The sequence below is a fragment of the Bos javanicus genome, chromosome 12, assembly GCF_032452875.1.
Source record: "Bos javanicus breed banteng chromosome 12, ARS-OSU_banteng_1.0, whole genome shotgun sequence".
NCBI lineage: Eukaryota > Metazoa > Chordata > Mammalia > Artiodactyla > Bovidae > Bos > Bos javanicus.
Window position 1 is genome coordinate 86170596 of NC_083879.1, and position 22100 is coordinate 86192695.

The 22100-nt window shown below is 48.3% G+C and overlaps 1 long non-coding RNA gene across 1 annotated transcript; it reads right to left on the reverse strand.

The window, feature by feature from the left end:
• Nucleotides 1-909: 909 nt before the first annotated feature.
• Nucleotides 910-6265, reverse strand: LOC133258621 (uncharacterized). Its single transcript, XR_009740105.1, has 3 exons — nucleotides 5489-6265; nucleotides 3387-3560; nucleotides 910-1305 (listed from the first exon to the last, which is right to left on the reverse strand). It is a non-coding gene; the product is annotated as an uncharacterized LOC133258621 (long non-coding RNA).
• Between the last annotated feature and the right edge of the window lie 15835 nt (nucleotides 6266-22100).

The following is a 22100-nucleotide window of genomic DNA, read 5'->3' on the forward strand; positions in this document are numbered from 1 at the left end:
GGGGCCGGCAAGCACGGCATCTCGGGTCATCCACCTCCACCCTGCCACGGGGCCTGGCGCTCAGTCACGCACTGATTATCAAACGTTTCTAGAAGGGTGTTCTGCTCATAAATGCTCATAAATGAGCAAATGCATATGTATTTCACACATATGAGAGCACAGAGAGATGCAGGACAGGGCTTCTGGCGTTGGGAGGCAGACCTCATCCTCGCAGGGTGTGGGTGAAGACCACGTGAGACAGCTAATTCAGATAGCCTTTGAATTAGTGTGTGACCCTGTTGTATGCTTCATATACACATCTGCATATTAAAAATGCATGCATGTGTGCATGCTCAGTCACTCAGTCGTGTCCAACTCTTTGTGACCCCATGGGCTGTAGCCCACCAGGCTCCCCTGTCCATGGGATTTCCCGGGCAAGAATACTGGAGTGAGTAGCTGTTTCCTTCTCCAGGGGGTCTTCCCAACACAGGGATTGAATCCAGGTCTCCTGCATTTGCAGGCAGATTCTTTACCAACTGCGCCACCTGGGAAACCTCCATTAAAAATGTATAACACTCAATATAATTTGTATAACAAATGATATTTTCTTTCAAAATATGTCCAAAAGCACACAGAGCTGATACGTGAAACCTTTGCCCCACTGTCGTGTTTATAAATGTGACATCATCCTATTAAATGTGAGGGACTTTTTCTGAATCTGAAATGTGTGTGTGTGTGAAATACATATGCATTTGCTCATTAATTCATTGGCCATACCTTGCTGGAGATGGAAGCAATAAGGAGGTAAATTTGTCTATTTAAGGTTATTTCTCTATTTCTGAACTGCGAGCTACATGCAGGAGTCACCTCTGGTTCATGTCCCCGCCCTGCCCCCCAGTGCCCAGTAAGCAGTTTGCTCAGAGTGCACAGTATATGGAAACGACTTAATAAATATTTAATAAACGGATAGGTGGATGGGTAGATGAGTGGATGGATGGACTGGGTGAATGATGTGCAAACGGACAGATAGTCTTTACTTTTTACTAGTGATCTCAAAGTATGGACAGTTTTACAAAAATTAAGTGACATGACATGCCAGAAAACACGTGGAAACCCCCAAATTAAATGCATGAATTACTACTAGTAAGATAAACGCATGACTGTTGGGCTTACATTGTTCATATTGTAGCTCTTCTCAAGAACATTGTGAAGTGCCCATAAGACCTTGGGACGACGGCTGCTGATTGGTGTCCATCTGGTTGCTGGAGCAGACAGACGGCCCAGGGACCCGTCTGTGCCATTGCTGGTTTTCTCTTTCTTCTGGACCTAGGACAGGAGATGAGGAAAGGGACAAATGCCCTTTGTATCTTAAAGTGCTGGAGTTAATCAAGAAGAAAGTGCTTCAGAAAGTCAGAATTTTATTGATTAACCATTTGTATCCTATTATTAATTTTATGTCTGATGTTTTTGGTGTAGTTTAGCTTCAAGATTCCTCTCTTAAAAAAAGTAAAAGAAGAAAAGAAATGGTGAGAAACCTTAGGCAATTTTGACTATTTAGCCTACGGGCTTGAATTAACCATATTTAGTGCTGGGGGGGGGGTGTGTGGGGGCAAAAAGGTGAAGGGCTTTCTTGATTTTCCTGTCCTCAAGATCTGGAACAGTCGTTCTCAGTGGTTTTCACTTGCCAGGGCAAATTTGGCATTATTTGGAGAATTTTTTGATCATCCCCACTGGGAGGGGAAGGGGGCCACCCTGGCATCTGGTGGGTAGGGACCAGGGATGCTGCTGAAGGCACAGGATGGCCCCATACAGCAAAGAGTGACCTGGCCCCAAATACCCGCAGCGAGAAGCCCGGGTCTAGATGCAGTGGAAACAGCAAAAGACTTACAGGCCCGTGAATCCTGGAAAAGGAAGGAAGATTTTATGAGACGGTTGCACACAGAACACCTCTCTCTCAAAGACACCTGAAGACTTATATACCCTCCCTCCTCCAAGTCAATGAAAAAAAAAAAAAACTGGTCTAGAATTTTTTGTTCAGTTTTTGTAATAATTGATTTATCTACTAAATTATCTACCTCATAAGGCAAAGCAGAAATGCCTTCCTGCTAGAATAAAATATTAAGTCCAAAAAAGCTAATTTGGGAAGGAAAAAGGAGGAACAACATTTCTAATAATCTCTTCTAAGGACAAGAGAAGCCAGATTGTTTGGCTTTGAGATCACATTTGTTTTAGTCTAGGATTTTTCTGAGTACACCTTCCTCTCTAGTTCAAGAAATCTACCTTAACATCTAAGATACAGTCTCCTTTCAGAATCACTACAGTTCTCCATCCAAGAATTTGAGTGAAATCTTGGATCTTTGTTTAGGAGAAAAAAAATAACCAAAATTTACCAAAAATCTAAAATACTAAGTACAATGATGACTAGTGGAGAAAAATCCTCAATGGAGCCATTGGATGGAAAAAAGAAAAGGGTGTTGCTTTAATTGGCTTTTTAATGATTCTGTATTTCTCTCTTCTGGCCTTTTTTTTTTTTTTTTTTTTGAGGGGGGAAAACCCCTTAAAACAGAAAGGTTAATCTAACTATACATTTTAAGCTTTTAAAGGCTCCATTACAGGACTTATTATGCTGAGAGAAACATACCTGGCACATTGCAGCTTCTAAATGTATCAGCAATGCATGTAATGATTCACTTAAAACACCATGGTCAGAATTCTTCCACGTTATTTCTATGTAAATTGGATGCTTCACAATTACTATAATATGTGTGAAATTCCACTTATTATTTCTTTTAACATAGAAACTTTTATCACTTAACTCACTGGACAGAATATTTGAGCCATTTGCAATCATTAGAGCATCTCTGTTTGGTCAAACCCTTGCGGATTATACTTTGCAAAAGACAGTGAATTATATTCATTGCAAGAAAACAGCAATTTTAAATATATAAGGGGCAGCAGGAAACTTTGCATTTCAGTGAAAATTCAGTATTATATCTTACTACTTTTTACAGCAGGGTAAGCTTTTATCTCTGAGCAATTTATAAAGCCCAGCACGGACCAGGCCTGTGGCTCACAGCATAGATCAGCCCTATAGGCAAACAGGGACCCGGGTCAGGGTGGAAGCCGAACCCGCCGGGCGCCAGGGCCGCCGCTTTTCCCTCTGGGCGCCTTCCCGCGTGAGCCGGTGGAGGTCCCGCCCGCCGCCTTCTCCCCGCTGCCCGCGTGGCTGCCTGTGCCGTGCCATCCCCTCCAGTTGCCCCAGCCCGTCTTCTCCCTGGACACCTGAGTGCCCCCATGAACTCTGGGCACCAGCTCGCTGGTAACGGGCCCTTCTGGGAAGAACACTGGAGTTTTTCAAACAGATTTGGAGAAGAAACGCAAAATCAGAAAAAGAGGGGCATTATTACCTATCGAGCTGCTGTCTTTTTGGGTCGAGGGACTCTGCTTGGGAATCTGGCGCTTGAAACAAGTGTTCTAGTCGTGGCTTGGCATGTTTGGAGGAGCTGTTTCTGCCTCGGTCATTTGGGATGCTTTCCAGGGAGGAGAAACAGCAGCAAAGTGGAGATTTGCATGCATGCCACCTGAATTTTAAGACAAAGTGTATGTAGGTTTGTTTTTAGTAAATAGAGGAGAAAATTAAAATCAGAACTTGATTAACAGCTAATTATGTAAACATCTAAATTATTGGGCGAGGTTTTTTTTTTCTTAAATTGTGCCATTTTAAAATGAGGCAATTTTTCAGTGACATGACATAATATTGATTTCCCAAGTTTTATTCTCTAAAAATTAACTAACAAAGACAAGTTGAGAACATCTGATAAAAGCTCTTATATATGGAATAAAAATTAAGTGATTTTTACTTAGACTGTTTTTTCAGCTATATCCCTTAAAGGAAAGATAGTTATACTCTCCCAGAAAATTGAAACTGCAATTGTCATTTTTCTATTAACATAATGTTACTTCACATCTTGATTGTAATCTTTTTAGGTGCCCATAGGAAATTTGAAATGCACCATGTAACAGACCCGTGTTTGTGTGTGTGTGTGTGTGTATGAATGAACGGTGAGTTATGCTTTGGTTTCATCTGAAAGTTACCTTGCATAGATTTAATATTGGAACTATATTATTAATAGTTGAACATATAATGAGCTTAGTCTTTAACTAAGACTAAAGAAAGAATGGTTTTGGTGTTTAAATAAAAGACAGAGACTGAAATTCAAGTTCATTCCAGGTTCAAATGAAGAGTTAAAAAAAAAATGCAGGCAGTTCAACCAGGCAGGCTGTACCTCTGCGCTCGGGAAGCAAATTGTTGTCAAATCAGTCGGTTTTCCTAGGTCAGCACCAGCCGGCCCAGCCGCATGGATGGGCACACCAGGTCCTGGACAGGCTGGTCATGTAGCCTCATGGAGGAAGAAGACACACACACACACACGTACAGCATAATCTGGGCGTATCCTGCAAATGACTGAAAGAAACAGCAGCTACCAAGTGCAGGATAAAGGCTCCTCAATCTGGGGCAGATTAAATAAAACGTATAAAGATCACATATCCATTCTCACTTCTCTCTCTGGTAGAAATGCATGCATTCCAGACGCCAAGATGGTGCATAGACTTCTGAAAAAGGTGTCGACACCCTGAAAGAATTAAGGATAGAAACCTGGAAGATGGGCACTACCCTGTTTGGGTTGAATTATCAAGAACAAACTATTTTATACATTTTAAATGGTTTGTCTATTCATAGCTAAAGCAGAAGAAAAGCCAGTATGTTTTTATTCCTTTTTTTTTTTAGCCCGCATATTTTCAAAGCCCTCCTATAGTTAACATTATAATATAGTTAGTTGCTACAAATAATCGGGGTGATTATAGGAAAACTGTCAGTGTCGGCTCAAGGTCTGAAAAGGCTGCAGCAAATGGCTTTTCTCTTTGCCATGGAGACTGGGCTCTGTTTTTACGGTTACTCTGGAAACCGGAGCCTTGCTGTTGTTAGTCCTTTTCAGTTACTTGAGCTATTAAACCCTCCGGTTGAGACAAAAGGAGGGAGGTATGCAGACACTTCCTCGGAAAGAAAACCTTGGGCCCGCGAGGGGCAGTGCCCAGGCCGGGGACAGGCGGTGTGTGTGCCGCCGCGTCTTTACCGAGGAGGGGCCTGATGAATGCACCCTTGCCAGGGGACACCACCTCTGAACATTCGGGTTTGTCATCAGATGTCTGCAGCACGCCCCCCACCCCGCACCCTGCTCCTTCCCCAAAGATGGATCCTGCCCCGCCTTGGGGACCGGAACTTACCGCCTCGAGCATCCAGGCTCCTCTGGGCGGGGGCACACGTTTTCGCGTGGACAGGGGTTAGTGGACTCGGGACCTAGCAGTTCAGAATCTCTGAGCACAATGGGGCTTCTTTTTCATGCAAATGTACGTTTGGAGACCGGATGCATTTTTTGTTTTTGTTAAGAAATTGGACCCCACAATCAGTCATATTTCTCTCCATCCTACTAATAGATCAAGTACTAACCTAAGAAGACGCAGCACCCTGTGTTAGCAAATATTTCACAGAGCAAGGAGGCGATCTGGAATATTGAGTTAAATTACTGGCCAGCTCTTCGTTATGGGTCCCTTCATTTTTTCTTTTCCTTCTCTCTTTTTTTTTTTTTTCCTCCAGCTAGGAATGCTTTCTCACCTTCCATAAGAGTTTATTGTTGCCAGCTTTTACCTTCTCCTCACTTTTTGGTGAAAGTGCTCTCACCAAGAAGGAATCCTCCGCAGAAGCAGCACCAACCTAAAGAGACGTCACATAACACGCTGCTGGACAGGACGGAGCTCGATTCCAGCCTGAACGTGGCCACACTGCGTGGCACTGAACGCTGCTGGCCCCGTGGGGAGAAACTGCACGCAGTGGGCCGACTATTCCGTTGTTTTCCATTTGAGCCGTTTGGACCACGCGGCAAACCACCCCAAATCCCCTGTGCTGTTTCTCTCCATCTGCGCATTACTAAGGGTCCCGTCCTGGCAGCAGAGTTAAAACTGAAACACTTGCTTTTAAAAGTAGCAACCAAATTAATAACAATGGATATTTGTTAACAAGAAGCAGCATTAAGAAGGAAAAAAAGAAACACTTTCTTTTTCACTCTACCCCCTGACTGCTGTTCAGTGGTTTTATGTATTTTGCATCCAAATGCCTGCAGGCGGGGTTTGCCTGCCCACCCTCCCCGGTATGTGATGTCTGTCCTCTTAGACCCAGGAGGGGGTGAGGACCTTGTGAGCACACACACACACACACACACACACACACACACACGGAAGCCCTTCTGCACTCTCTGTTCTGGCAAATCAAAAACAGCAACAACACAAAGAAAGTTCGCACCCAAGGGAGTGCGGCAGAGTCGTCCCTGGGGCTCCCACCCAGGCCAGTGATTCTCACGGTCAGCATGGCTTCTGTCCGACTGCACCCTGACATGGCTAGGATTTTCAGTCATCTGAAACTCAGGATTCAAGTGGCACCAACAACACGCCACAGAAGGCAATATCCTTAATGATCCTGCCATATTTTCAATCTAAGTCACACTGATTTCTCACCGAACAAAAATTACATGCAAATGGATAGAGGCTTCCCAGTCAAGATTCAACTTCTATTTAAAGAGAATTCAGAGCCCAAAGATATACGGTGGGTAATTTACTAATGATCGTGAAATTAGCTTTGGTTTTGAAAAAACACAAGTATCAGGGGTTCCTAGAGCTCCACCCCACCGATCTACACTGTCCTTTATCCTCTGGATGACATCATTCTTCCCTCATTCATTCAGTTTTCCAGGGATGTGCATTTAGCGCCTACTGTGTGCTCAGACCCACTCCTGCTGTCAGGAAGAGTGTCCGGAGCAAAGGCCAGCATGTCCCTTGGGATCGCCTCTCTAAGGTGCTGTCTGGTAACCAAGAGGCCTCCTCCACCCATCCTAAAGGGAGAGGCGGGGTGTGATTCACACACCACTCACAATAATGGAGTGGAGAGGATTCCGACCCGGGGAAGACTGGGCTTGTTCCATATTCCTTTTCTCTTCCAGCTCTCTCTGACCAATCAGGATAGGAAAATCCGGAGAATGGTGAGGGCTGCCTCTTTTCAGCCACTCGCTACGCTGTAATATTTGGGTAGCTCAGTTTCTTTTCCTGATGTCTCTGCTTTATTTAGTGTGGACTAGTGGCTGAAGGGTAACTTTGGACTGATGGCTCATTCTGCACATTTTCACCTTGGTATTTCACCAGACACCAGCCTTCTGGATACCCCCTTTGTTTTGCACTTGTTATTAAAATTGTAATTGGATTTTGGTTGACTATTAGTAAAGTAGTATTTTCTGTAACTTTGTCAAAGTGCATTGTTTTCCTAAGTGAATTTGGGTGGCTGCTTCGGAGATGCATATAAATTCTTAATTTGAATTTTCTGTTATTGTTCGAAAATGGTTCTGCAGTATGTATGTCCTTTGTGTAATGTCAGACATAACTCTAGGGGTTTCTATATTAAAGGCTGCCGTCTTTTATAAATTGCTGTTTAAAACTGAGTTATTGCTCCTTTGAAACTAGAGTTTTCCAAACAGTAGCTTGTCGTTTATCAGCGTGAATGCCAGATTCACGCTAGAATTTTCAGTCAAATCCTGAGCTCGTTTAAGAGTGATTGCATGGGTTTATACACGCTCAGGAATACCGAGACTTCTGTGGTTTTCCTTGCGAGCCAAATTCTATTCAGATCTCACTGGCGCTTTCCTTGATCACTTCAGCTAAAAGTGAGCTTTTTCTACTTGATTCATAGCACTCATTGCTGTAAAGCTAATTTGACAGTCAAGACGATTGAGTCCTGTACTATTTTTTACTACAGTAGTACCACGATATTCTCCGAATCTCACTGTAATTTCATTTTCTGCTAGTTTATGTCTCATCCCACGCGGTACACCATTAACTCCTCGAGGGCAAGGGTTATATTTTTAAATGCCTGTGGCATCCTTCCACTCCTAGCCAGGTGCCCCATTCCCAGTTCCTGACATCCTGCCCTGCTCAAAGTGTTGCCTGTGGCTTGAATTGAATCATCACTAGCTGCCAGCATGCTTGTCTGAATGGAAACCATTTCTGATTTGTGGGGACGAGGGGTTGGGATTCCAGCCCAACCCTTTCTCCATGGAAGTATCAGAGCAAGTCACTTGGACCAGGGTCTTGTTCCCTATGAACCTGAGGTGGTGATTCTCTTCTGTGTGGTCTGAGCACAGGAGGTGACTAACGAAGAGCCTGGTAGATGGGCAGGCTCGCTAGCGCCAGTGAGAAGGGACAGGGAAACACAGTGGCCCCAAGACCTTGGGATGGAGGGAGGCAGGAAGGCCAGTGGGCCAGGGGGGATGCCGTGGGCTGGGGGGGCCAAGGCGCAGGCGTCCCTTTGGGGGTCTTACCTGCCTCTGTCCCCTTTATCCGTCCCATCCTGCTTTGCTAACACTGGCGTGGAGGGGACTGTCCTACGTCAGTTGACCTGCTCTTCACACCACTCCGCTATATCACTATACTTGTACCATGGGGACACGCATAGCGAGGGGAACCGGGCACCCAGTGCAAAGGTTCTGACTTGGAAGAAGCCAAGAGATGGCAGATTTTGAAGATCTTTGATTTCAGTTGCCTCTTAAATAATATTATGCTCTTTGTGACGATAAGGCTTTTCAGAAAATATGGACACGGTTTATGGAGGTTTTCTTTTTACTCATATTTTTAATAGAGTCTTGTATTTTCTCCTCACTTTGTTATTGGTGCAGAATATATAAAAATATACAGCAGTAAATGAAGAGATGCAGGGTGAGTCTGTATTTTTATGCAAAGGATCTTGTATGCCAGGACAGACAATAAACAAGCCTTTCCTTCTCTCTGCTCTGTTCTTTGAATTGCTTCAGGACCAGAAGCTGTGCCCATTCACAGGTGGCGAATCTAGTGGTTGATCCATTTGTCTGTGGGAAGCTTAGTTGGTGGGGAGGCTTTCTTTGGGGGGGTGCTTGGAGGATTTTGTAAATACTTTGTTTCTGTGTTCCTTATTTATTTGTGGCCAGTACACAGTTCTTTAAGGGCCTCTTCTAGGTCAGAAATAGTAGGAAACACTGATAAGACATCGAGCTAAGTTCCAAAAGACAACTCCTGAGTGAAATGTTACCGTGCACGCTGAGGTGTGTGGAATAATACTTTCCCCATCTCTCCAGTGGTCTGAACACCTGTAGTGAGTTTCTATTGACACAGGAAGTCTAGACCTCCTCCCCAAACGTTTCCTGGGTCTCTTTGACGTTTCCCGTCACTGAATGCCTCTGGACTTCTCTCTCCTAAGTTTTGATGTTACACTTCGTCAAACATGCCCGGGTGCATGTGCATACACACACGGAAAAGGAGGAAGAAAATGCAGAAAAGGGAGGCTCAGGCATTCTGCACCTAGCAGGAGCCTGCCGACTGGTGGAAGACGAATCTCTCGGGACAGCATTTGCGGTCCTGGAGTTAAGGTGGGGGCCGAGTCTGCACGGGGGTGTGGGGGCCTGGCCCCCTCGCGCAGAAGGTGAGTGCAGCCGTGGGCGTGGGTGCAGGGAGACACAGCTGCTTCGGGAGTCCGGGTGCTCGAGATCCGGCCGCTCCAAGATTCCTCCCCGCGATGGAAAAATAAGGAGAGATGAAGAGGCTAGGTGTGGTCTCAACAAAGCCCGGGTGATGGAGATGTTTCAATTATAGCTATTTCAGGGAGCGGGCAGTCGCCGCGCTCTGCACGAGGCTTCCCAAAGGACAGAGGGTCTCCCTGTGTTTATGCTTTTTATTACTATATAGGATTAGATCTGTTGCGCACACAGAAGAGGAAGTCATTTTATTTTACACAAATCAGCTACTTAAAGTAAATTGAGATATATAGAATTTACCAATGAAATGAGTGATTTGATGTGAATACAAGAGGTGGTGTGTGGTCAATGGACACTGACAGCCAAATGCGGAAAATTGACAGGGCGCTGTAATCACTCCCAACATCCACTGAAGTTATTGATCCAGAACCTCTATAATCCCCTTCACATAACACAGGCAATTTCATATAATACCTGTAATAACGGTGCATTCAAGCTCAAGTAGCCATCTGAGGCATTGTATCTAATGGCGGAGCGGCCTCCGTGGAGTAAGTGCGGCAGAAAACGCCAGCGGCTCCTGCCTTTCCCAGGTAACAGCCTCCGGCGAGAGCACGTTCAGAAGAAGATAAACAGTTTCTGATGCCCAAGAACGCGAGCTATTAATTGCCGGCTTGCTAAATACGCTGTAAACGCGGGAGCGCGGTGGGGCCAGCGTGGAGCGAGTGAGGCTGGGTCCCGGGGCTGATGGACTTCGCGGGCCAGCGGCGCGCCCCGTCTGATGCTAATTACACGCGGGGAGAGGCAGCTGACAGCGTTTAGCTGCCGGGTCGTTACACCCTTCCCAGGTGTTTTCCCATGAAACGTTCCTCCCGTTTTACAAGCTCCTTCCCCACTGATGGATTATTCTGCAGCCTTATCAAAGCCTTGCCAGCTCCTCATTAATATATAGCGCGCTCGGCGCTGTCCTATGTATCATTGTCTTCCTCTTGGGGAGGGTTAATCTGTCAGGCATTATCAGCCCGTCGGCAGAAGGTAGGCAATCAGACCTGACGGCGGAGAATCATGGGAGATCAGCGGGGTTAAATGAGGCTGACAGTTGCGATAATGATGATTATACTATAAATTAAGATATGATGATAAAGGAGAATAAAAGACACAATCTGAAGCAATATTTGGTTTAACATGTCTCTCTTTTTCGTTACTGTTACACGGCCATAACATTTATCACACCGAACAAGAATGGACGTTTAACTACCATGATAAAACGGGACAGCATCAGATTGAAAACCCAACAAGTTGTGATTACGGTCTCAGGCACTTTCCCACTGGTTGAGGGGAGGGAAAAAAGGGAGATAGAGCATATGTTATAATCATTCATGCATTATTCTGCAGAATGAAAAGAAAATAGATCTATTTTAGAAATGTCTTTCAGCCTTCGATGGAAAACCAAAGGAAATGGCTAACATATTCTGCCGCTTCCCGGATCATTTTTATCAATGAAACAATAGGAACTTAAGCGATGGCCCTCCCATCAGCCTTCTCCCCCAAATGCATGTTTATTAGGCGCCGATTCAGAGGCCGTGCGAGGGAGGTCTGGGAACGACTCACTCCCGGCTGAATTCTGGAATAAAGCAGCTCGGATCAGCCAAAGAGGTCCTGAGTGTGGCTTTTCAGAGGAGGCGTTCGCAGGCTGCCGTGAAACAAAAGTGACACACAGTTTGCTCAAAAATTAAGAAGCAGGACGTCTGATGTGGAGGGCCGGTTATTAAGCCCCCTTTACTGACGCATTTCTTTGGGGACAGAGGCTCTAATTCGAAACCTAAGAGAAATCTTCCCATCTCCGTGGGAAAGATTGCTTAAAGGAGGCGCTGTGTCTCTCCACACACCCGCACGATGACCGCCATGGTGTCTGACCTGTGAGCTTCCCACGCACGTGAGCAGCCGCCACCATCACCCCGTGTCTGTGTTCCACGCCACCCACACAGCCCCGCAGTCTCGCCCATCTCTGCACATGGGCAGGCCGGCAGGTAACATGATGTGCCAGCTCCACAGTGCAGTCTGCATCCACAGAAGGAAAACGGGCGTTCTGCTCTTGTCTTCCTGTTTCTAGTAGAATCAGCGATGGAGGAAAAAGAAATCCCTGGATCCTCCTTGCCCCCGTGACAGTTTCTCTTTCAGCTGAGAAATAAAAAAACGTATAGTTGAAAAAAAATCCCACTCTGCTCTTTTCTCGTGTTTACATTTCAGGAGCTGGGAAGTTCAGGGAGGAAAAGTTTAACGCTTCAGCTGTATCTGGTGTTGATTGAGCACAAGGCTTTCAGGCTGTGATTTTTTTTTCTTGCAACGAATATTTGTCCCTTTAAACCAGGGTTTGCAGAGCTCAGTTCCTTGGACATTCGTAACAAGTAGCTCTAGCTGAGGGCAGGCTGTCCCGTACATTGCAGGATGCCAGCTTCTGCCACCCACCAACAGCAGCCCCCCACCCCCCCGTGTGACAACCCACCTTGTCCCCAGACATTGCCAAGTGTCCCTCAGGGGTGAAGTCACCCCCAGTTGAGAACAGTTGATTTAAATCCATACAGTTAGCACAGCACTGACCTGAAACCAACACCTCTAGCTCCGAGAAGCCTTCCCCAGGATTTGGCATTTCCTCCTGTGCCTGGTGGTTCAGAGGAGATGAGTGGAGGTATTTTTGTAGCATGCAGTCCACATGTTGGAACAACCGCTTCAGGATGTGGGTGCAAGCTGACCTCTGGTCAGTTAACTTTTAAACTGCACACATATTAACTGACTTCTAGAGTGTACACTCCCTGGAGGAGGAAATGACAACCCACTCCAGTGTTCTTGCCTGGAGAATCCCATGGACAGAGGAGTCTAGCGGGCTGCAGTCCATGGGGTCACACATAGTGGGATACGACTGAAGCAACTCAGAACACACACAGTGTCTACACTCAACTTCAGTCGAGTGGAAATCACATGCGTCCTCCATCGAGATGCAAAAGGAAATTACGAGGCTGAGTCTATAATCCCGTTGGTCTGTTTTGGAAAAGCTCAGGTGAGCTCCACGCTCTGGCGTTGGTGTTTACCCCAGAAGGGACTGAAGAGGCAGTGCCCAGGATGCCAGGAAGGACACTGGCGTGGTTTGAAACAAGGGGTGTTTGCAGTGGTGCTAGTGGTAAAGAACCCGCCTGCCGACGCAGGAGACGCAGGAGATGTGGGTCCAGCCCCTGGGTGGGGAGGCTCCCCTGGAGAGGCAAACGGCAGCCCACTCCAGTGCTCTCGCAGGAGACGCAGGAGATGTGGGTCCGACCCCTGGGTGGGGAGGCTCCCCTGGAGAGGCAAACAGCAGCCCACTCCAGTGCTCTCGCAGGAGACGCAGGAGATGTGGGTCCGACCCCTGGGTGGGGAGGTTCCCCTGGAGAGGCAAATGGCAGCCCACTCCAGTGCTCTCGCAGGAGACGCAGGAGATGTGGGTCCGACCCCTGGGTGGGGAGGTTCCCCTGGAGAGGCAAACGGCAGCCCACTCCAGTGCTCTTGCAGGAGACGCAGGAGATGTGGGTCCGACCCCTGGGTGGGGAGGCTCCCCTGGAGAGGCAAACGGCAGCCCACTCCAGTGCTCTCGCTGGAGAATCCCCCAGACAGAGGAGCCTGGCGGCTCCGGTGCGTGGGGTCCCAGAGTCAGACACGGCTGAGTGAGCACACACGCAGTGTGTGCCTTGGTTGTGACACGCGGCCCACGTAGAGTGTAAGCCTCACAGGGCGTGTGTACTGAGCTGTCACCGCAGCGACACATTCCATACGCAGACAAGCCTAGGTCATTTCACGGCTGTGCCTGGGATGCTGTTACTGCTTCAGAGTTGAAGCTCACTGTCTCCGTGAGGATGGGGACGTGCTGGCCATTCCCCCCGGGGGTCGGTCCTGCATGACCCCCTCAGTGCACAGGCCGAGCAGCGGCTTCGGGCTCCAGGAGCGTGGGTTCTGCCCGCCTGGGGGCATTTTGGGGTGCCGGGGCACGGCCCCCGCATCTGAAGGCAGCCCTCCTCAGCCTCTGCCCCAATCTGGCAGCCCTGGGCCCACCTGTCCGTGGGCCACGACTTACGGACCTTCCTGCGCAGGGCCTCAGAGGATGAAAGCCCAGACCGCCCCTGGTTTCTGGCAGAAGGACTCCCAGATGCGCCTGCGGGCGCGGACCCTCTGAGACCAGGGCGCGTATGCCCTTCACCGCCTGCCTGTTGGTTCTGGCTCTGGCGCGTGAATCGCAGCTGGAAATACCTTGCTCTTTCGTCCGCTTTATTAACTTTGTTCTGCTGGCTGGAGCCGAGCCCTGCATTAGGCCTCGGATAATCACAGCTGCCCGGAGCTCCAGGAGCGGGAACGAGAGGCTTTCTTCCAGGGCCACGATCCCGCTGAAATGATTCGCACCCCTGGGCTGATTGTCCCCGACGGAAAATGAGAAGCCGGGACATTCAATGCAAAGTAATGCGTTCCGTACAATTACTGGATTAATAATTTTATTCCATTACCGTGCGGGGAGCGGGGACACGGGCCCGCAGGTCTGCAATTCTAGTGTATTTCTAAGCGTCCTGTTAAGAGAGTGAGCAAGGGTCAGGAAACTTAATTATGCTATAACTAGATAGAAATTGCCAAGTGATAAAAAGAAACATCCAGACAGATTCGGCAGGAAATTACAGCTTTAATAATATAGCATAATGCCTACTTGTATACAATTATCGGAGAGACCCTGAATGGTTCAGAATAACAGGCTTGAGTTTCCAGGAACGACAAAAAGAAATCCCACTGAAAATGACATTTTGCATCTTGCTGTAAATATTTTTTCCCCCCAAAATAAATAGCATCATTATTCAGTGATCAAAAATCTCATCCTCAGGCCAGACCTGATGTGACGACCACATTGACATTTTGAAATGATGAGAGGGTTGGGTTGTGAGGGAGAGTCATTTACATTTTCAAATTAGGTTTCTGGTGTTATACGTTAAATTAAAAAAATTGTCTACCCCACTCAGTCTTTGAGAAAGAAAGAAAGAAAAAAAAACAACTGGTGGGTAGGGGTGTCCTGGTTGCGTGTAGCTGGGCGCGTGTGTTCCCGCTGAAGTGGGAGGGCCGGGCACCCTTCTCAGAAGCCGCGGAGGAGGGCCGTGGATGAGGACCAAGATCAATAACCACGTCCTCAGAAACCGCGGAGGAAAAACTTTCCAGAGAGCACGCGGAGGGAGGCCTGGGAGGAAGCCGTCAGGCTCCGCGACGTGTGGTCGCACAGCCGCGCCCTCCACACGGCTCAGACCCACTGCCTTTGGCGCCGAGTCCTCCCCCCACCACCCCGCTTCCGTGGGGGGCAAAGTCATTTCTCGCGCTTGCCCAAGGGAGCCCCGTGCTTCATTTTGTATTCCGAGGACGCAGATTAATCAGCCAGCTCCCTACCCAGAGATGGCCATCCTGCCCAGAAATCTGCATATCTGCATATTACCGTTCTTCCCCGAATTTAATTTCCTACAGGAGCTGATATTAATCACCCTGTTTAAACAGAGGGGATTTGGGGTCTATACAAATATGACTTTTTTTTTTTTTTTTCCCGTGGAACTCACAGAATATTTTGCTTTCTTTCTGTTTTTCTTTTTCAATTTAAAGGGACAATAGCCTTACTGGCTTAATCCTAAATAGTTGCTGCTGTTGTTTATTTATTTTATTTCTACTTGTCTGCTGGTGATTGGGGCGGTCGCCGTGGGCCGGATTCGACTTTTCCGACTCTGGAAGCGAGTCCAGGAGCCGCAGAAATTGAGCGGCATCTTGTCCTCCGAGGGCGACCCACGTGTCCGTGTGAGGTCCCTCCACCTCTCGGTGACGGCTGCGCAGGGAACCTCACCGCATCGGCTTTCGGAGCCTCAGCTAGAAGCGCCTGGCGTCTGTTACACTGGCTTCCGGCAACGCAGCGGCGGCCCGGGCAGAAGAGAAGACGGGTGGTCTCTGGGCTCGGTGGGGACGCAGTGTGCCTGGCCTCGCCCGCTGGAACCAGAGACCCGCATCCAGCGGAGTGGATGCACCCCTGCCGTGACCCGGGAGCCGCCTGCAGGTCCCGGGGTGGTCTCACCCGGCCTCTGGTGGCCACAGGGGCTGATTGGGGCGGGGGGTGGGGAGCTTTCCCCTCGGCGCCTCGCACTAAGTCCCAGAGGATGGTGAGAGCCGGAGGGAGGAGCGGAGAAAAGCGGGGAAAGATGCGGTTTCAGGGCCTCTCTCGAAAGCCAGGTGCCCCCGCCGCCCTGGGGTGTCCTGGAGCGGATGTCCCGAAGGGCAGCAAGGCTGTGGGGCCCAGGGATCCGCTGTCCCACCAGGTCCAGCCCCCCTGACGGCCTCACTTGGAGCATCTTTGGGGCTGTGCTCAGATGCGGGTGGGGCCAGGCCCCTCAGAAATGAGAGGGCATTTCCTGGGGCGGTGGGCCTTCCTGATTGCAGCCAGGTCCAACAGGCACCTGAAAAGCAGGCTTCTGGGACTCCAAGTGGACACTCATGGGTGACCTCACTTGCTACTTATAAGCAAAAACAAAGACGAGGTGTTTAGTATTCGTTTGCTTGGTTGAAATAAATGAGTGACTTCTCACGCTCAGGCTCAGTGTTTCCTCAGATCTGTTTATGCCCCGCACATGAAACCAGGAGCAGCTTTGGGAGCACAGGGCGAGGGGTGGGCTGAGGGGCTGAGCAGGTGTGAAGGGCCAGGCATGAGCGGTGCCGAGCGCCTAGAGGAGGGGTCTCCACAGCGTGTCAGTCTTTCTCAACGAGGGGCCTGCTGTATTTTCTTTGCCCATTGTAAATCACAAGGGTATCACCCCAGGCAAATAGCGGCTTAGATTGTTTATCTGTCTGTGCTAATAGCGTTTTATTTGAAGTCTTAAAAAGTCCCAAGTGGCTTAAAAGGGCGCTATTACATGACTTCACATTTTATTGCAAAATGACCGGGTCCAGCTTCGTCTGCTTTGAAGTCTTAATGCTCCTTGGCTGTCAGATCCCCACGTCCTTTCCAATTTAAACTCGGAGCAGAATCCTCTTGAAACGAGCCTCTTTCTTCTGCAGGGAATCAGGGGCATTTAATAGTTCGTAAAAGGATAGTTTTCAGGAGTGTGTGTGGTTGTCCGTCGTGTGGTACATCTTATCGTTGGTTTATTGCCAAAATGTCTGAAAAAGATGACAATGTAAATTTTACTTATTAGGGGAGCATACCTGACTGAAGGGTTGTGGATATTTACTTTCCATTAAATTAATTTGAAAGAAAATCTTCAATACCCACCCCACGTATGTACATATACAGTAAACACATTGGAAAGTCGTACAGTCCTTGGAGGAATCAGTAAATTCATCCTCAGGAAAGAGGCTGTGCTCAGACGCTCAGTTGTGTCCAACTCTCTGCGACCACGTGGGCTGTAGCCCATCAGGCGCCTCTGTCCAGGGGATTCCTCAGGCAAGAACATTGGAGTGAGTTGCCATTCCCTTCTCCAGGGGATCTTCCCGACTCAGGGCTTGAATCAATGTGTAAACTATAAGGCAGGATGCGTGTGTGCTAGGTCACTTCAGTCGTGTCCGACTCTCTGCAACCCCATGGATGGTAGCCCATCAGCCTCCTCTGTCCATGGGACTCCCCAGGCAAGAACACTGGAGTGGGCTGCCATTTCCTTGTCCAGGGACCTTCCCGACCCGGGGATGGAACCCGCATCTCTGTGTCTCCTACCCTGGCAGGCAGATTCTTTACCATTAGCATCACTCAGCCTCAGGAAAAAGTGCCACGAAATGTGGGCTTACCCGCAGCAGAGTTCCAAGCAGTGGAGAAGAGCAGGGCTTCAAGACAAAACGGGATGGGGAAAGGTCGGTAGGGAGCTGAGAGGTGATGCCGACCTTACCGGGGCACCGTCAGCCGCGAGTCCGTCCACGTTCTGGACTGACACGTGAAGCCCGTGTGGAGAAGGGAGATCCTGCGGAGGAAACCTGGCGGGCGCTGCCTGCTAACTGTCGCCTGGCTGGCCCTCTCGCCTGACGGGCCACTGTGGACCTTCTGCACCCCGGCCACCCCGTCTGTGGGGCAAAAATAAAGGCGACCCCTCCCCCACGATGAGGGAACTCGAGAAATCTTTTAAAATAATCCTCGTAGCATGTGCTGTGGACGCCCCTGTGTCCCGCTCCTCGTCAGGAGATTCATGATGGCAAATCGAGTCAGAGACACACAGATCTGTTTGTTTCAATTCATCTCCCTTTTCATCCCTGCACTTCTGTGCCTTTTATGCAGAAGTCAGGAGAGAGCCCAATGTACAGACCCTGGTGTAGAGGAGACGCACGTCGGAAGAAAGGAAATTGACGGCAAATGTCAAATATTAAACCCTATCTGGTTATTACCCAGCGTATTAGCGATGTGAGTAGCTTAACAATCGCAGCCGTGATTGACTAGGTGGGAACCAGGCTCCTAAACATCAACTGCCAGAAGGGATAATTATAACACATTAGCACCTGCGTAGACGAGATTGACAACTCCGGGGTAACATCTGCTGCGTCTCACTTTCATACTTTTCACGTATTTTTCTCCCTTTTGAATGGGGCAACACAAGATTTCCTCGAGGATGACAATAACCCGCATCTATGTTATTCATCGAATCATCCAGCTGCTGGGTGACTGCGGCCATGCGTTCCTGCTGACGCTGGTGCAGTTGAGTGAGGAGGGAGGGGTGGGCTCCCGGCGCCAGGCAGGCACAGTCCTGGGACATCTCAGCAAAATCACGTCATTCGATGCATTGGAAAGGCCTAGCTTGATGGTCGGGTTTGTAAGAATATTCACATGCACTGGAATCGGATTGGAATCTGAATGATCACAGAATCCCACAGTTAAACCCCAGTAACCATGTGGGCATCCTTCGAAGCCAGTGTCTCACCTGGAGCTCGGGGTGAGCAGCTTGTGCCCTGAGACCAAGGGCACCTGGAATTCCGCACCTCCCTTCCACGGAAAGTGTCTGAGAAGCACGTCGCGAAAACCCACCTGTCCTTCCCGGCTCAGCTTGGCCACGTCTCTGTCCTTCCCGGTTCAGCTTGGCTACGTCTCTGTGGAACTAAAACTCCAGAACTCTTACCTGTCTATTCAATGACTCCATAAGCAGTTGCTCTTTGTTTAATGAGATCTGTTTTGTTACTTCTCTTCTTAGGAGTTCGGGGTAGGTTTTTTCTGCTGGACAATTCCGTACCTGCATGGTATGTGCCCAGTGGCTCAGTCGTGTCCAACTCTTTGCGACCCCAAGGACTGTAGCCCGCCAGGCTCCTCTGTCCTTGGAACTTTCCAGACAAGAATTCTGGGGTGGGTTGCCATTTCCTTCTCTCAATCGCAAGGTGAATGCTTTGGTCTATCTGGGCACATCCCCGTGTAACTCCAGGTGAGGCCATCAGACAGGCAGCAGGTGGGAGAGGATGGCAGAATCAGACAGATTAGAGTTTAGACAGATTAAGGTTAGAGTTTTCTCAGAGGTGCATGGTCTGCGCGCTGACACTTAGTTATGCGTCCATTCGCCTCTCCATCCTCACCACGCACGGATTCTTTCAGCTGACAGGCACTCAGGGACCTGCTGCGTGCCAGGCCCTCTGCCAGGCAGCATGGGCACCTTGTGGACGAGATGCAGGCCCAGACTTTGGACTCTCTTGACCTGAACGCACTCTGACTGGCTCACTGTGGTCCAGGCCTTGGGAAGGGTGGTCCCTACCTCTGTGGAGCTTACCCCGCAGGAGGAAAGGTGGTCACTGAACAGTCACACACAAACATGGCCAGTATTCCTGGGGCAGGGAGAGGGGCTGTGGACCCCTGGAGCTAAGACCCCTGGATTGACCTGGGCAGTCAGAAACCTCAGCCTGGAAGAAGTGGGAATTTGAAAACTGAAAGGTAAGTGAGAATTAGTCAGGAGGAATAGTTATTTCCCTCATTAATTTAGCCTCCAAAAGCTGGATTAAAAAAAAAAATTAATCAAATCACCTTTGTAGCAGTGGGTACGTTTGTATCATAACACTCAGGCCCTGTAATAATGAGTAGAATTCTATAATAAAATAGAGTGTATTCACAAACACAGAAGTGTAATAATGAGTAGAATTCTATAATAAAATAGAGTGTGTTCACAAACACAGAAGTGAAAAGGTGACAATTTGATGGAATCTGGGAACAAAAGTGAAAGGTCGTCGGAAGAACAGTTGTTTCCCTTATTCAGCTTCTAACACCCGTAACGACAGAGCGCCACGGCGCATCTCTTCTCTGCTTGAAATGGTGCCATTTTATTGAAGAAGAACAAGCCTGGTGAATAACTAAAGATTTAGTGTGCAGAGGCGAATAATCAGCCTGTGTGAAGACAACATTGGTAAAATATAAGCTTTCAACAATCCGAGGTCATAGTTTTGCTGGCAAGATTACCCCAGAGTGGGTGTGGGTTCCTAGATCAGTTCTGATAAAAAATAAGACAGGAGCCTTTTGATCGGTGCTTTGCCAAGAACTGTGACGGCAGCCTTGCCCAGGTGCCAGAGCATCCAGGACCACGCTAGCCCGGGGCGGGGGCAGGGGTGCGCCACGCCCAGGGAGAGCGATAAGGGAACCTGCCCCGCCTCCCCCTGGCCAGGGCGGTCTTGGCAGCCCGGCCAGTTGTGCACACTTGTTTTGCCTTGTTTGGAGTGTCTGGTAGCAGAGTCTCACAGCACAGTAGCCTTTTGAGACGAACGTCTTTAGTTGATAAAAACTGACTCAGGGTCTGTCCATCTGCAGCATGAATCAGTAGCCGTTTGATCCTTACTATCACTGCTCTGAGCATTCCTGCAAAGCTGCTATAAGCTCACACACAGCTGTGGGGTGTTGGGGTGTTTTGTTTATTTTCTTACTGATTGTGAGAACACAAGGCTTCCCAGCTTGCACCAGTGGCGAGGAAGCTGCCTGCCAATGCAGGAAACCTAAGAGCGTGGGTTCGATCCCTGGGTCGGGAAGCAAACAGCAATCCAGTCCAGTATTCTTGTCTGGAGAATCCCATGGACAGAGGAGCCAGTGGGCTATAGTACATTTAGTACATTAGTACTAAATTTAGTATGTAGATTATAGTACATCTGATTGCAAAGAGTCAGACATGGCTGAAGTGACTTAGCATGCACACCTGGGATTGCTGGGTTTTATGGTTATGACCAACCTAGACAGCATATTCAAAAGCAGAGACATTACTTTGCCAACAAAGGTTCGTCTAGTCAAGGCTATGGTTTTTCCAGTGGTCATGTATGGATGTGAGATTTGGACTGTGAAGAAGGCTGAGCGCTGAAGAATTGATGCTTTTGAACTGTGGTGTTGGAGAAGACTCTTGAGAGTCCCTTGGACTGCAAGGAGGTCCAACCAGTCCATTCTGAAGGAGATCAGCCCTGGGATTTCTTTGGAAGGACTGATGCTAAAGCTGAAACTCCAGTATTAATTGAAAAACGAATACCAAACCATAAAGTACTTAAGTACAAAGCTAACAATGTGCAGGGTCTGTATACTACAAACAACAAAATGCTAGCAGAAGAGATCAAGGAAGGTTTAAATAAAGGGAGAGACGTCCTGTGTGCCACGAGATAGAAGGCTCACTGCTGCCGAGATGTCCATCCTCTAGAATCTGATCTGTAACATCTCAATCAAAATCTCACCAGGGCTTTTTGCAGATGTTTACAAGCCGATTCTAAATTTCTACAGAAGGCAAAGGGGTGTCAAGACAGTGCTGACTGGAAGCCCTCATGTTACTCAAACTCATGTATGTAATCCTGATAGTGGTGAAAAAGAATGCAGACAGAGATCAACAGGCCAGGATAAAGTTCAGAAATCGACCCACAAAAATAGGGTCAACTGATTTGGGGCAAAACAGCAACATCAATTCAATGGAGAAAGGATTTTTTAAAAAACTAGAAATATCATATGCTGCTGCTAAGTCTCTTCAGTCGTGTCCGACTCTGTGCGACCCCACAGACGGAAGCCCACCAGGCTCCCCCGTCCCTGGGATTCTCCAGGCAAGAACACTGGAGTGGGTTGCCATTTCCTTCTCCAATGCATGAAAGTGAAAAGTGAAAGTGAAGTCGCTCAGTCGTGTCCGACTCTTTGTGACCCCATAGACTGTAGCCTACCAGGCTCCTCCGTCCATGGGATTTTCCAGGCAAGAGTACTGGAGTGGGGTGCCATTGCCTTCTCCGAGACCTAAGTAAATAAATGAATAAATAAATAAGCCTTGACACATACTTCACCCTTTATCCAAAAATTGAACTCAACGCAGCTGATGTGCTTAAATATAAAATATAAAGTTATAAAACTTTTATGAAAAACAAAACCTGTTTGACCCTGGGTTTGGTGATGTGATTCAACTTGTTGAGTTGCTCAGTCATGTCTGACTCCGACTCCATGGACTGCAGCGTGCCAGGCTTGCTTGTATTTCACCATCCTCTGGTGTTTGCTCAGACTCATATCCATTGAGTGTGATTCTAGATGTGACACCA